Source organism: Nicotiana tomentosiformis, chromosome 3, assembly GCF_000390325.3.
Source record: "Nicotiana tomentosiformis chromosome 3, ASM39032v3, whole genome shotgun sequence".
NCBI lineage: Eukaryota > Viridiplantae > Streptophyta > Magnoliopsida > Solanales > Solanaceae > Nicotiana > Nicotiana tomentosiformis.
Genome location: NC_090814.1, coordinates 38,300,006 through 38,313,313, shown reverse-complemented (window position 1 = coordinate 38,313,313; position 13,308 = coordinate 38,300,006).

Below are 13,308 nucleotides of genomic sequence, written 5' to 3'. Positions count from 1 at the left end.
CTCAACCGAGTGAACTCGGCCGAGCAAGCCTGTTAGATACTTTCTACCCAATTAACCCATGATCAAGAAAAGACGTGATTTCATTAATTAAACTAGTAGAAATCTCATTCATACAATCCTAAATCGTTTCATTCGTCATTGCGCCTTTAAGTCTCAAAATACACATTTCTTAAAGTCTGAGAGGAACAAGTGATCAACACAACATATACTTGTTTAACATTCCCAACACCCATACACAACCCACATAGTGTCTACGGAGACTCTAAAGTTACAAAAGAGAGTAAAGATGGTGCCGAAAATAAGGCCCCGGCTATACCTCAAAAAGTGACCGTAATATAAATAAAAGGTACAATACATGACCCCGGAATGAAATGGGGCTCACTGAGTTCGCTGAGAAGAGGATACGGCACTATCTGTGATCAACACTGTCTGCTATGTAACCACCTGCATCCATTTAAAGATGCAGCGCCCCCGGCAAAAGGGACGTTAGTACCGTCGAATAGCACTAGTATGTATAGCTAAACACCAACTCAATAGAACGAATAATAATACAAAAGGAATTGTCAAAAATTCAATAATAGCTTTCAAATAATATTAAAACATCTTTTTTAAAGGTCACATAAGTTTTCAAGTCCACTTCCACGTTATTAGGTTGGGTGATCGTTAGTGCCGATATTCCACAATTCACAATGCCTCCAAATTCTTACACGAAGTCCGATCTCGGCCCGATATGCTAGGCCATCTCATTTGACAGATTACCACAATTTCATTATAATTTCTGGCACAATGCCACCATGTTTGCAGTATGGCATCCGATCACTGCCCGATTGGCTAGACCGTCTCACCCAAGACGTTACCATTTTCAGTCAACCATCTTACATCTTACTTCTTTCATATCTTTTAATTCATTGGCACTAGTGATCACGATTACCAAGTCATTCTTGGCACTTGGCCATATTTCATAATTTCAGACCCCTTTTCCACATTCAATATTATTATCATTATCAACAACAATAAAGCTTCCCATTCAAGACATTAAATTTACATATGAGCAATTTGGGAATCTTAGGAACACAGAGGCTTTTCATAAAAATTAGACATAATAACCTTTATTTCGATCTTGACATGAAGTCTTAACATTTCTAACACATATTCCACATTTTTGAAAACATCCTCAATAACATGATGAAGCATTTAGAATAAATATTGAATTTACATCCTTCAACACAAACACATTAGAAATCGCCAATTCTATAATGATCAAGGGCTTACTCCAATTACATGAACACCGTGGGATTCGATTCTAAGAAGAAGGGGGTTTAGCCAACATACCTCAATTGAGCTTCTTAAAACTCTATGATGTTACAGAATATTAGCCACTTCAATCTATTTTAGCAATATAACAAAATTGAACCAAAATTAGGAAGATGAACATGGTTTTAGCTCATTTGAGCATATTATCAAACACTAGGTATGCATCAATGTTTTAAGCCTTTTTTTGTAGAAGATTCCATCTTTTCCCAACCCACTCTCTACCATTTTTATCTCACAACCTTCCCACATACATCAAGGGTACATGCATGCAAGACAACAACCCCCACACCCAATAATGGCCTCTCTAATTACCCTATTTTTGCAAAATTTCGAAATTGAGAGCTAGGACATAGGTTCTTACCTTTAGGGTGAAGACTTCCTTTGTTAATCCTCAATGATTGAGAAAGAATTGATGGATAATGGTTGAAGGTTGCTCCCCCACTCTAAGAACTCTCCCTCTCACTCTAAAATTTCAGAAATGTGCTCAAAATGGTCTATGGGGTGTGTTTTAATGGGATTGGGTCAGGTTTAAAAATCCCAAAAATGAAGCTCCGGAACGGGTTCTGCGGTCGCATATGCGACCGCATAATAGTTATGCGGTCCGTGAAATGGCCGTGAAAATGAGGGCCAGAACTGGAAAGGAACTGATCTAGTCTGCAGTCACTATGCGGCCCGTAGACCTGTTATGCGGTCGCATAATGTACCCCAGAACCTCCCTCCGAAAAATCCCAAGGCGGGATATGCGACAAGAATACGGCCTGCGAAACAGTTATACGGTCGCACAATGGCCGCGAAATTGAGTCCGCAGAGTGGTTTTGCGGCAGCAGAATGGGCTTCAGAAATTCGTACTTCTACCCAACATTTTCCTTCAACTCCCAGCGCACTGATCAATCCAAGATGTCCGAACCGCGGAGAGCTTTTCTACTATTATTAACCTCTATGCCTACATTGGCATCACAGAACTCGAGTTTTTAGGAAAAATTTTACGGAGCCTTATCTGAATACTAGACAGGTAAATGTTGTTATAAGCAAACTCCGCTAATGGTATAAATTAATCCCACTAGCCTTCGAAATCAATAATATATGCTCTTGACATATCCTCAAGGATCTAAATCGTCCACTCGGACTGCCCATTTGTCTGTGGGTGAAATGCAGTACTAAGCTCCACCTGCATGTCCAACTCTCGCTGAACATCTCTCCAAAAGTGTGATGTGAACTTCGTATCGCAATCTGATATGATAGAAACAGGAACACCATGCAAATGGACAATTTCTCTAATATAGATCTGAGCCAACTTCTTTTACATGTAAGTGGTCATGAACGAATGAAATGCACAGAATTGGTCAATCTATCCACGATGACCTAAATAGTATTGAACGTCCTCAAGGTCCATAGTAATCCTATTACAAAGTCCATAGTAATGCGCTCCCACTTCTACTCTGGTATATCTAACCTCTAAAGCAAACCACCTAGTTTCTAATGATCATACTTGACCTGCTGATAATGCAAACACCGTGAAACATGCCCAACAATGTCATTCTTCATCCTCCGCTACCAATAATACTACTTCAAACCATGTTACATCTTTATAGCACCTGGATGAATAGAATAGTGCAAACAATGAGTCTCCTCAAGATTCAACTCCCTCAAACCATCCATATTAGAACCACAGATCCGACCCTAAAGTTGGAACACACCATTATCACCAATGACCACCTACTTATCACCAACATTGTGTCCATAAGGAGAAGAAAATAAGGATCATCATACTGACATGCCTTGATGCGCTCAAACAAGGATGAATTTGCAACAACAAAAGCAAAAACTCAACCAGGCTTGGAGGTATCAAATCTCAACAATCTATTATCCAAGGCCTGAACATCCACAGCTAAAGTCCTCCCCACAGCTGGAATAAATGCAAACTCTCCATACTCGTCTCCTTCTTACTCAAAGCATCCGCTACCACATTCACCTTACCCGAATGATACAAGATAGTGATATCATAATCCTTCAACAACTCCAACCACCTCCGCTGTCTCAAATTCAAATTCTTTTGCTTGAACAAAAGCTGAAGACTATGATCATCAATGTAAACGTCACAAGACACACCTTACAAGTAATGCCTCTAAATATTGAGTGTATGCACAATAGCTGCTAAATCCAAATCATGAATCAGATAATTCTTCTTATGGGGTTTTAACTAGTGTGACGCATAGGAAATCACCCTATCATCATGCATAAACACACAACCAAGACCATTATGTGAAACATCACAATAGATAGTATACATTCCCGATCCTAAGGGTAATATCCAAATTGGAGCTATAGTCAAAGTAGTCTTGAGCTCCTAAAAGCTCTCCTAAAACTTGTCAGACCATATGAATAAAGCTCCCTTCTGAGTAAATTTTATCAATGGAGCGGCAATAGATAAAAATCCTTCCACAAAGCATCGATAGTAGCTTGTCAAATCAAAGAAACTCCTAATCTTTGTAGTTGTAGAAGGTCTGGGATAACGTTGAACAACCTTAATCTTCAGATTACTATCGAATCTTACCAAAACTTGCACTTGGAGAACTTAGCATACAAATTCTTTTCCCTCAGAATCAGAAGCACAATCCTTAAATACTGCTCGTGCTCCTCACCACTACGAAAATATACCAAGATATCCTCACTGAATACAGTGGCAAAAGAATCCAAGTAAGTCTAGAACACATTGTTCATCAAATGCATGAAAACTGCAAGGGCATTAGTCAAACCAAAGGACATCACCAAGAATTCATAATGCCCAAAACGAGTCCTTAAAGTCGTCTTAGGGATGTCCAAAGCCCTAATATTCAACTGGCGATAATCTGATCTCAAATCAATCTTCAAGAATACGCTGACACCCTGAAGCTAATTGAACAAATCATCTATATGAGGCAATGGATACTTGTTTTTCATAGTAACCTTATTCAACTACCTTATAATCAATGCACATCCTTGTGAAATCATCCTTCTTCTTTAGAAACAACACCGGTGCACCCCCAAGAGAAACACTTAGTCCCCTTATCCAAAAACTCCTGCAACTGCTCCTTCAACTCTTTCAACTCAATTGGAGCCTTGGGATATGGTAGAATAAATATGGGCTGAGTGCCCGACACCAAATCAATACCAAAATCAATATTCCTATTAGGTGGCATTCCAGGTAGGTCTGCATGAAAAACATTTGGGAACTCCCTAAATACTATGACTAAATCAACTGTAAGAGTCTCAACACTAGCATCCCTAACAAAATTAAGATACGCCAAACACCCATTCTCAACCATCCGACGAGCCTTCAAAAATAAAATCACCCTACTAGGGGTATGACCTACACTAGCCTGGCCCCCTCCTCTTGGGCAGCCTCTCACTGCATGTCTTCTCCCTCTAACTAGCTGGTAGAGGATGAAGTAACTATTATGAAAACCACTCACTGATAAATCTGCCAAGATACACCTCTAGCGAGTTAGGGACAATGCCTTCTCACATGGCCAAAATATAACAACCCCTATCTGATGAAGGCTACTAAACGTGAATCTACACTTAATGACCTGAATACGTACTAGAAGAATCCTGAATGCACGAAGCACGATACGAACTCACTGTGAGGTAATGTAATGACCAGACTGGTCATTTTGAGCATACGCATTCAGCTAGATGGCTTGACATCATGATTAGCTTCATATGGTGTACTTTGACTTGGGTGTATCACCGGTTTTGGTTTTCGAGTGGTTCGAGATTCTATTTGGAAGAATGATTCTCATTATGAAAGTTTTAGGTTGGAAGAGATGACCAAGTTTTACTTTGGTGCATTTGACCTTGGATCGGTTTTTTGTTGGTTCTGTTAGGTCTGGAGGATGATATTGGACTTGGGCGTATATCCGGATTTGCACTTGGATGATTCTACAAGATTTCGGCTCTTTTTGCCAAAGGTTGATAATTTGAAGGTTTGGAAAGTTCATAGGTTTGAGCGGGAGTTGACTTTGATGTTATCGAGTTCACACTATTGTTCCAATAGTTGGAATAGGTTCATTATGTTATTTGGGACTAGTTTGCAAATGTTGAGGTCATTTCGAGTTGATTTGATATGGTTCGTCATGAGTTTTGGAAGTTAAAGGTTCATTAGTTCCTTAGGGTGGAATAGATGTGTGAATCGTGGTTTTCGATGTTATTTCATGTGATGTGAGGCCTCCAGTAGGTTCGTGTTATGTTTTGAGACTTGTTGGTATGTTCGGATAGGGTCTCGAGGGGCTCGGGCGTGTTTCGAATTGATTTTGGATAAATTAGGAGTGTTTTGGTATGTCTGGTTTTGGTGTAGCTGCACCTGCGGAACTTTGGGTGCAGATGCAGTCGATGTGGTGCAGAAGCACAATCTACAGTTGGGGTAGGAGTCCACATATGCGGAGATTTCACCACATCTACGAGACAGTAAAAGCGATCAATTTGGTGTAGAAGCAAGTGGGGTGCAGATGCAGAGCTTTGCTCGCACCTGCAATGTCGTAGAAGCGGAAGATATTCTGCAGGTGCGAGAGGTTAGGTTTTATGTGGTAATCGCAGAAGTGAGAGTTTGTTCACAGTAGAGATACAGCAAAAGCGGCTGCGCGACTGCTGGTGCGAAAGTGTTGGGCAGAACATGTTATATTCGATGGTTTTGGTTATTTTATCTTATTTTGAGTTATAAAGCTCAAATCTGGACGATTCTTGAGGCGATTTTCACAATTTTGATTGGGGTAATTATTTTTGACTCTAATTTGATTATTTTATATGATTCCATCTTTGATTTTGGCATTTGATTGATGGTCTATAAGAGAAATTGGGGGTTTTTTCTAAGCTTTTCTAAAGTAAATATTTGAGATTTGAATATCGATTCGGAGTCAGATTTGAGTAAAATTAGTATTGTTGGACTTGTATTTGAAAGGGTTGTTGAATTTGTGAGATTTGTCAGGTTCTAATGTATGGGACCGGGTTGACTTTTAGTTGACTTTGAGTATTTGATTAAAGATTAGATCTTTATCCTTTGGGTTTGATTCCTATGGAATTATTTGATGTTTTTGAATTGTTCGTGGCTAGTTTCGAGCCGTTCGGAGGTTGATTCGTGTCAGATGGCATTTCAAATAGTATTGTCTTGGTTTGCTTGAGGTAAGTATCTTACCTAAACTTGGTTGAGGCGCTAGTTTCCTGAGTTATTTGTGGTAGCTACGTGCTACAGATGGCGCACATGTGTGGGGTTGAGCCCATGTGCATGCACCGGGGTATTTTTCATGCTCGAGGTAGTGATTAGGCTATGATATGCCTTGGATTGGTTGCTAATCTTCACGTTGTGATGATTCTTATATTCGTACCTTTGTTGTGAGCTATATGAGCCATGTTCGAGGTTACATATAGGTTAATATCCTCTTTGTACCTGATAACTGATGCATTTGTAAAGTAATTGCCTGATGTGATCTATGAAAGCACACTTTGCACTTGAATACACCTTAACATGTCACTTATACCAGTCCAGGAGCATGAAATTTTATGCTCTTTGATCATATAAATGTATTCTTGTATTTATGCTTTTTGTGCTATATGGGTTGGACTGGTAGCCTGTGACCATTCCGAGTGGATTGTGATATTGAGCATATGACCACGCTAGGTAGAATGTGATATTGAGCATGTGGCCACACTGGGCGGATTGTGATAATGAGCATGTGACCACGCCGACCGGATTGTGATATTGAGCTTGTGACCACGCCGGATGAATTGTGATATTGCCACGTGAATATTTCATGCAACACGTGAGTTGTCCGTGCGGTTGATACTATTAGCACGTGAGTTTTCCATGTGGTTGATACTATTAGCACGTGAGTTATCCATGCGGATCCAAGATATTTATTATTTGCACATATGTTGTCAGTATATCATGTGAGTTGTTCGTGCGGTTGATATTATTAGCACGTGAGTTGTCCATGCAGCACGTGAGTTATCTATGCAGCGTGTGGATAAGAACTCATCCCCCTAGTGTCACCCTTTCATGTTCCTTCTTGATAGTGCAAACGCAGATTGTGAGTAATCGAAGGGTTTCTGGTTGATGTGGGCTCTGGGAGAGCTGATCAGTGGTTTGGTTCGGTTATTGAGATTCTTATGTGGGCCTTAGAGCCGTATTGTGATTTCTACTTGGATCGGGTTAAGCACTTCAATTTATTGATATTTGGTTACTGCATTTCATCTTTACTTGCAATTTCCTTGGTGGCTCCTTTTGTGATTCATGAATTGATCATATTACTGTTATGTACTTGTTGGGATTATGAACTATACAGGTGATTATTGAGTATCATTTATAATTCTTGCTTCTATTATTTCGTCGAGGTTAGTTACGATACTTGTTGAGTATATGGGGTCGGTTGTACTCATACTACACTTCGGCACCTTGCGTGAAAATCTTGGAGCTAAGATGCAGTAGATGACGGGAGTTGGCACTAAAGATATACATGCGTTCCGGATATAGCTATCACTTGTCCTTGGTAGTTTTTGATTTTGATTCTGTTTATGTACATTCGAAATAGATGTTGTATTGATTTCATACTAGCTTTGTAAATCTAATTCTCAGTGGCTCATGACTTGTGTTACCCGTCCTTGTGTTATTGTATAAAAATTCCACTTAATTTATTATTGATTTCATATTATTCTCATTTTCATTGTGTTAACTATGAGTTGGCTTACCTAGCGGGTTGGTTTAGGTTCCATCACGACTAGATAAATTTTGGGTCGTGATAAGTTGGTATTAGAGCCCTAGGTTCATAGGTTCTACGAGTCATAAGCAAGTTTAGTAAAGTCATTCGGATCATTGAAGAGACATTTGTACTTATCTTCGAGAGGCTATGGAACTATAAGGAAAATTCCACTTCCTTGATTACTTATCGTGCGGATTTGTTGATTTCGAAATCTGAGCCTTTGTCTTTCTATTGTCTCAAATATGGTGAGGACACGCACTACTGGATCAGATGATCGGACACTCGTTCCCCCTTCTAGAACCGCAAGACGTCGGGGCCGAGGCAGACGCCGAGGAGCGGCACGTGCTGCAGCCAGAGCACCTACCCGAGCAACGACTGAGGAACCACCAGTAGCTCCGGTTGGGAGACAAGAACCCGAGATGCCTACTACTACCCCTGGACTCTAGTAGATCCAAGCACACTTCTTGAGCATGTTCGGTACTTTAGCTCAGGTAGGATTGATCACGGTCGCACCAGCTACATCATAGGCTGGGGGAGGAGCTTAGACTCCCATGGCCCGAACTCCAGAGCAATGAGTCCATGTTGATTAGATTTATGAGTTATGAAAGCCAAACCCATTATTTCGGTTAAACCTGAGGTCAGGCCAAAGGCATCTGCGGAGGAGTAGAGCAGACTTTAGGGGTTCAAGAAGTATGACCCTCCTACTTGCAATGGCGCAGTTACCAAATGGTTTTCTAGACAAGTGCAACTGTATTCTCCGCACCATGGATATTGTGGATTTGAGCAGAGTTACTTATACTACATTTCGGTTGTCAGGAGCAGCATATAGGTGGTGGCAGTCTTACGAGGAGGGTAGGCCAGCTGATGCAGCCCCACTCACTTGGGCTCAGTTTTCAGATATTTTTGTGAGGGAGTTTGTTCCCTAGAACCTTCGGTATGCATGGCGCACAGATTTTGAGCAGCTACTCTAGGGAACTATGACAGTGTCGGAGTATGCCATCAGATTCAGTGAGTTGTCACGATGTAACGACTTGATCGGTCGTTTTGAGCCTTGAGGTTCTGTTCAATGGTTCGAGGTCTTGAGTGGCTTCATATTATGTATTATGACTTGTGTTCATGGTCGGATTTGATTTTTGGATGTCTCTGGTTGAATTTGGATAAATGCTTCTCACTTTAGAGGTTTAAGTTAAAAATGTTGACCGAGGTTTCAATTATGTTAAAACTGCGCCGGAGCGGTGTTTTGATGGAACCGATAGGTTCGTATCATGATTTTGTATTTGGGCGTATGCCCGAAAACATATATGGAGATCCATAGTGTCACGCCCCAAACTCGGGGAGCGCGACCGGCGCTCGACCGAGAGAACCCGGCCGAGCAAGCCTGTTAGATTACCTTCTACCCAAACTCATCTATGAATAAAGAGGAGATGTACTCCATTACTCAAACACTGAAAAAACTCTATTAACAACTGCCTTTTCATTCCCATTAGCAGCTTCATTCATAATTTCCAAAATATTACGAGTTTATAGAATTAATATCAAACATGATTTCCAAATGCCAACATTTCTAATTCAGATCCCAACATCAACAAAAACCCACAATCTGTCTACGGAGCCTCTAAGTACAATAGAAAAGTATTATGGAAATGCCGGCAACAAGGCCCCGGCTATACCTCAAAACACAGTACATGAGAAACAAAAGATCCATGATCCCGAAATAAAGTGGGGCTCACCAAATCAGCTAAAAAGAGTGTATTGCTATCGTTGATCAATGCCGCCTACTGTAGAACCACCTGCATCCATTAAGAGATGCAGCACCCCCGGCACAAGGGACGTTAGTACTGTCGAATAGCACTAGTATGTATAGCTAAAAATCTTCTTTCAAAATAGAATGCCCATATAAGAAAAGACAACACATAGAAACAGCAAGTCACAATCAACAATATCCCAATGTCCGATTAAAACATAATAATTTTCAAAATACGAACTTCATATATAATTTTGGTTGGTAGACCATTAGCACCGATATACCACCGTCTTTGTTAGCACGGAGTCCGATCACGCCCGATCGGCTAGGCCATCTCACCACGAACAATGTGGTTTGACAAGTGATGTTAAAGAAAGTTGTTACCAAGAGTAGTACCATCATGTGCGCAACATGGCATCCGATATCCACCCGATCAGCTAGACTGCCTTCCCATATATGCCGTGTGGGTTGACTTTTCCAATCCACAATTGTTACTAGTTTCATCCCAATTAAGGGGAATAATATCACAATTTCTCCAATATTTCAATTTCATCCCAAATAAGAAGAATAATCACAATCCACCCCCTACACCGGCACGTGTAGTTTCAGGTGTGGGCCTTATGACCCAGCCTTCCTCGGTTTTGCTAATGATGCTCCCAAAAATATTTTTGATATGATTTGCACACAAGGGTAACATAAATACAATTGTACTCACCATTTATTCTTGCAATACTCCTTCCCAGAAAAGACAATATATAATATCAACACCTAACTATGTAAGAACTCGAATCACACTGGATATATTTATAAAGCAAAGCATTAGTTAAACCAGCAACTTATGGGCATGAATTGAGTACAAAAGCCTTTAGGCAATTCTATTTTCGAAATTGTTTTTTTTTTTAAACAATCGAGTCGAGACTCATTTCATATGCTTTATCACATTCTCTCAAATCATTTGCACTACTAGCCACAGTCATAACTTAAATTCTTGGCACGTTGGCCACACTCTATTTCTTCAAAATCGCTTATTTCATTTTCAAGCATCATTAAAGATTAGCAACAACATGGCACTTCCAATCATCGTAGAGCTCAGTTGTAAGAATTCAAACTCCTAAATTCTACTTTATTTGTAATACAACATTACCTACATCCAGAAAGACAGTTGATAAGAGATTAAAAGTTGTTGTGGAAGAGTTGAGTCAGAGGAACTCGATTTTGCATCATACTTGTGATGAGTAAATGTGAAGTCTTGAGAAAATCAAGTACGTACTAAGACGTGTAATTCTTTATAAGGAGCCCTAAGGCATAAATATCAATCCACCCATATGGTAAAAAGCAACGAGAGAATCAGAAGGTAGATACAAGTTTTAACAAGCAAAAGAAGCAAGGTGAAGAAGGGTATGAGGTACCCAATTAGTGAAGATTATTAGTATTTACAATTCATGCAGATAAATATATGCATTCTGAGTTACTTTCAACAGTAATAGAGATATATACACTTGACAGCACCCATATCAGTTATACCCTATGGGAGCTAACAAATATAGTTTAAGAGAAGGATGGGATATCATGATCCAGCTGGGGTTAGAGTAGCCCAAAATAGTGGATGGATTGCTAGCATTAGCTAACATTTCCAAAGGATATTGCAAATGTGATAGTAGTTCTCCTTGTGAGACACTGAGATGGTGCGCTCTAGAATAGTACATTTTGATATGAATACTAGAACGTCCAAAAAGTTTAGAAGATTGGCACTGGAATCTTAGAAGGGATAAATATTTACCTTTATATGGTTCTCATCCCTATTAAACAAAGAGTGTTAGGAGACCAGAAGATCCAGTGGATGGAGCAAGGGGAGCTAAAAGTGAAAGAATATTTTGTTGAAGTTTTCAGAATAAGGTGATAGACAGAAATATTAGCAGGAGAATAAGAAGAGAGTAAATGAAATATTGTGAGTAAGATGTGATAAATGGGTGATAACAGTAAATCAAAATATGAAAGGATGACAGAGTTTATAGTCAAGTGAAGGAAAAGACAAAAGGTGACAGACCTTTAGACAATAAAAGAGTATAGGCCAAAAGTCATATCCTCATTTCGAGAAATGAGTTGGTGGTACTCTCAAATTACACCTATATAAACGGTGTAAGGTGGTCGATGTCAAATATAATAACCCAACTAGGTTGGGGTCGAATTGTAACACCCCGAAAAATTTCGAAGTATTTTAGTGTAAAGCCCCGTAAAAATTCGCAAATGAATTCAAGGTTTCGTCGTGCCGGAGTAGGCTTACGTGTTTGAGGATTGTATAAATTCTTCGCGTGAATTTTTGGATTAAACAGTGTGCTGGGGAGTTGAAGAAAATGTTGGGCAGAAGTAGGCATTTCTGCGGCCTATTCTACGACCGCAGAACCAATCTGCGGACCACAGAATGGTCGCAGAATGGGTTAGTTTTCTGGGTCATTTTAATGTCAAATTTTGCGGCCATTATGCGACCGCATAACCACTTCGCGGGCCGCACACTTGTCGCATATCCCGCTTTGGGATTTTTCGGAGAGAGGTTCTGCGGTGCACTATGCGACCGCAGAAATGACCGTAGACCGGGTTAGTCACGCCCAGTTTTGGAGGCCAAATTATACGGCCGATATGCAGACCGCATATCAATTATGCTATCACATATGCAATTGCAGACCTTGTTCCGGTGCTCCATTTTTGGGGTTTTAAAACCTGACCCTACTTTGTTAAATACACGCTTTGGGCAATTTTTGAGCGAAAATCTAATGTTTTAGAGAGAAGGGAGAGTGTCTTAGAGAGAGAGAGAGAGGAAACCCTAGGCTAAATTTTCATCAATCTTTGCCAAATCTTGGAGGATTAACAAGGAAAACTCACAAGGTCTTCATCCTAGAGGTAAGATTCTACACCCTAACCCTCCATCTCGAATTATATCTAGAATTGGGTAATTTGTAAGATAGGTTTTGGGCATGGGAGTTGTCCATCTTACATGCATGTGTTATCAAAGGGTGTAGGAAGATTGTTGAGCTAAAAATGGTAAAGAATGGGTTGTGGGATAATGGAATCCTCCATAAAAGGACCTTAAAATATTGATTCACACCTACTGTTTGATAAAATGCTCAAATGAGCTAGAACCATGATCATCCTCCTAATTTTGATTCAATTTGTTACATTTTCAAAATAGATTGAAGTTGCTAAGATTTCCGGAATATTTTAGAGTGTAGGAAGCTCAATTGAGGTATGTTGGCTAAACTCCTCTCCTATAACTAAACTCCACGGGATTCATGCAATTTATGTAAAGTCCCGAATTGTTCATTATGAAAGTGGCTATTCCGAATAAGCTTGTGATGAAAGATATATGTACAATATGTATCCCAAGATGATTTTACTATGTTATGCTATCATTTTATAATATGTTCAAAGTATGGGTTGTGCGTTAATAATATTGCGACTTCAAGTCGAGTTCAAACGAAGGATATTATGCCAAATTTTGTGAAAAACCTCTATGTGCCTAAG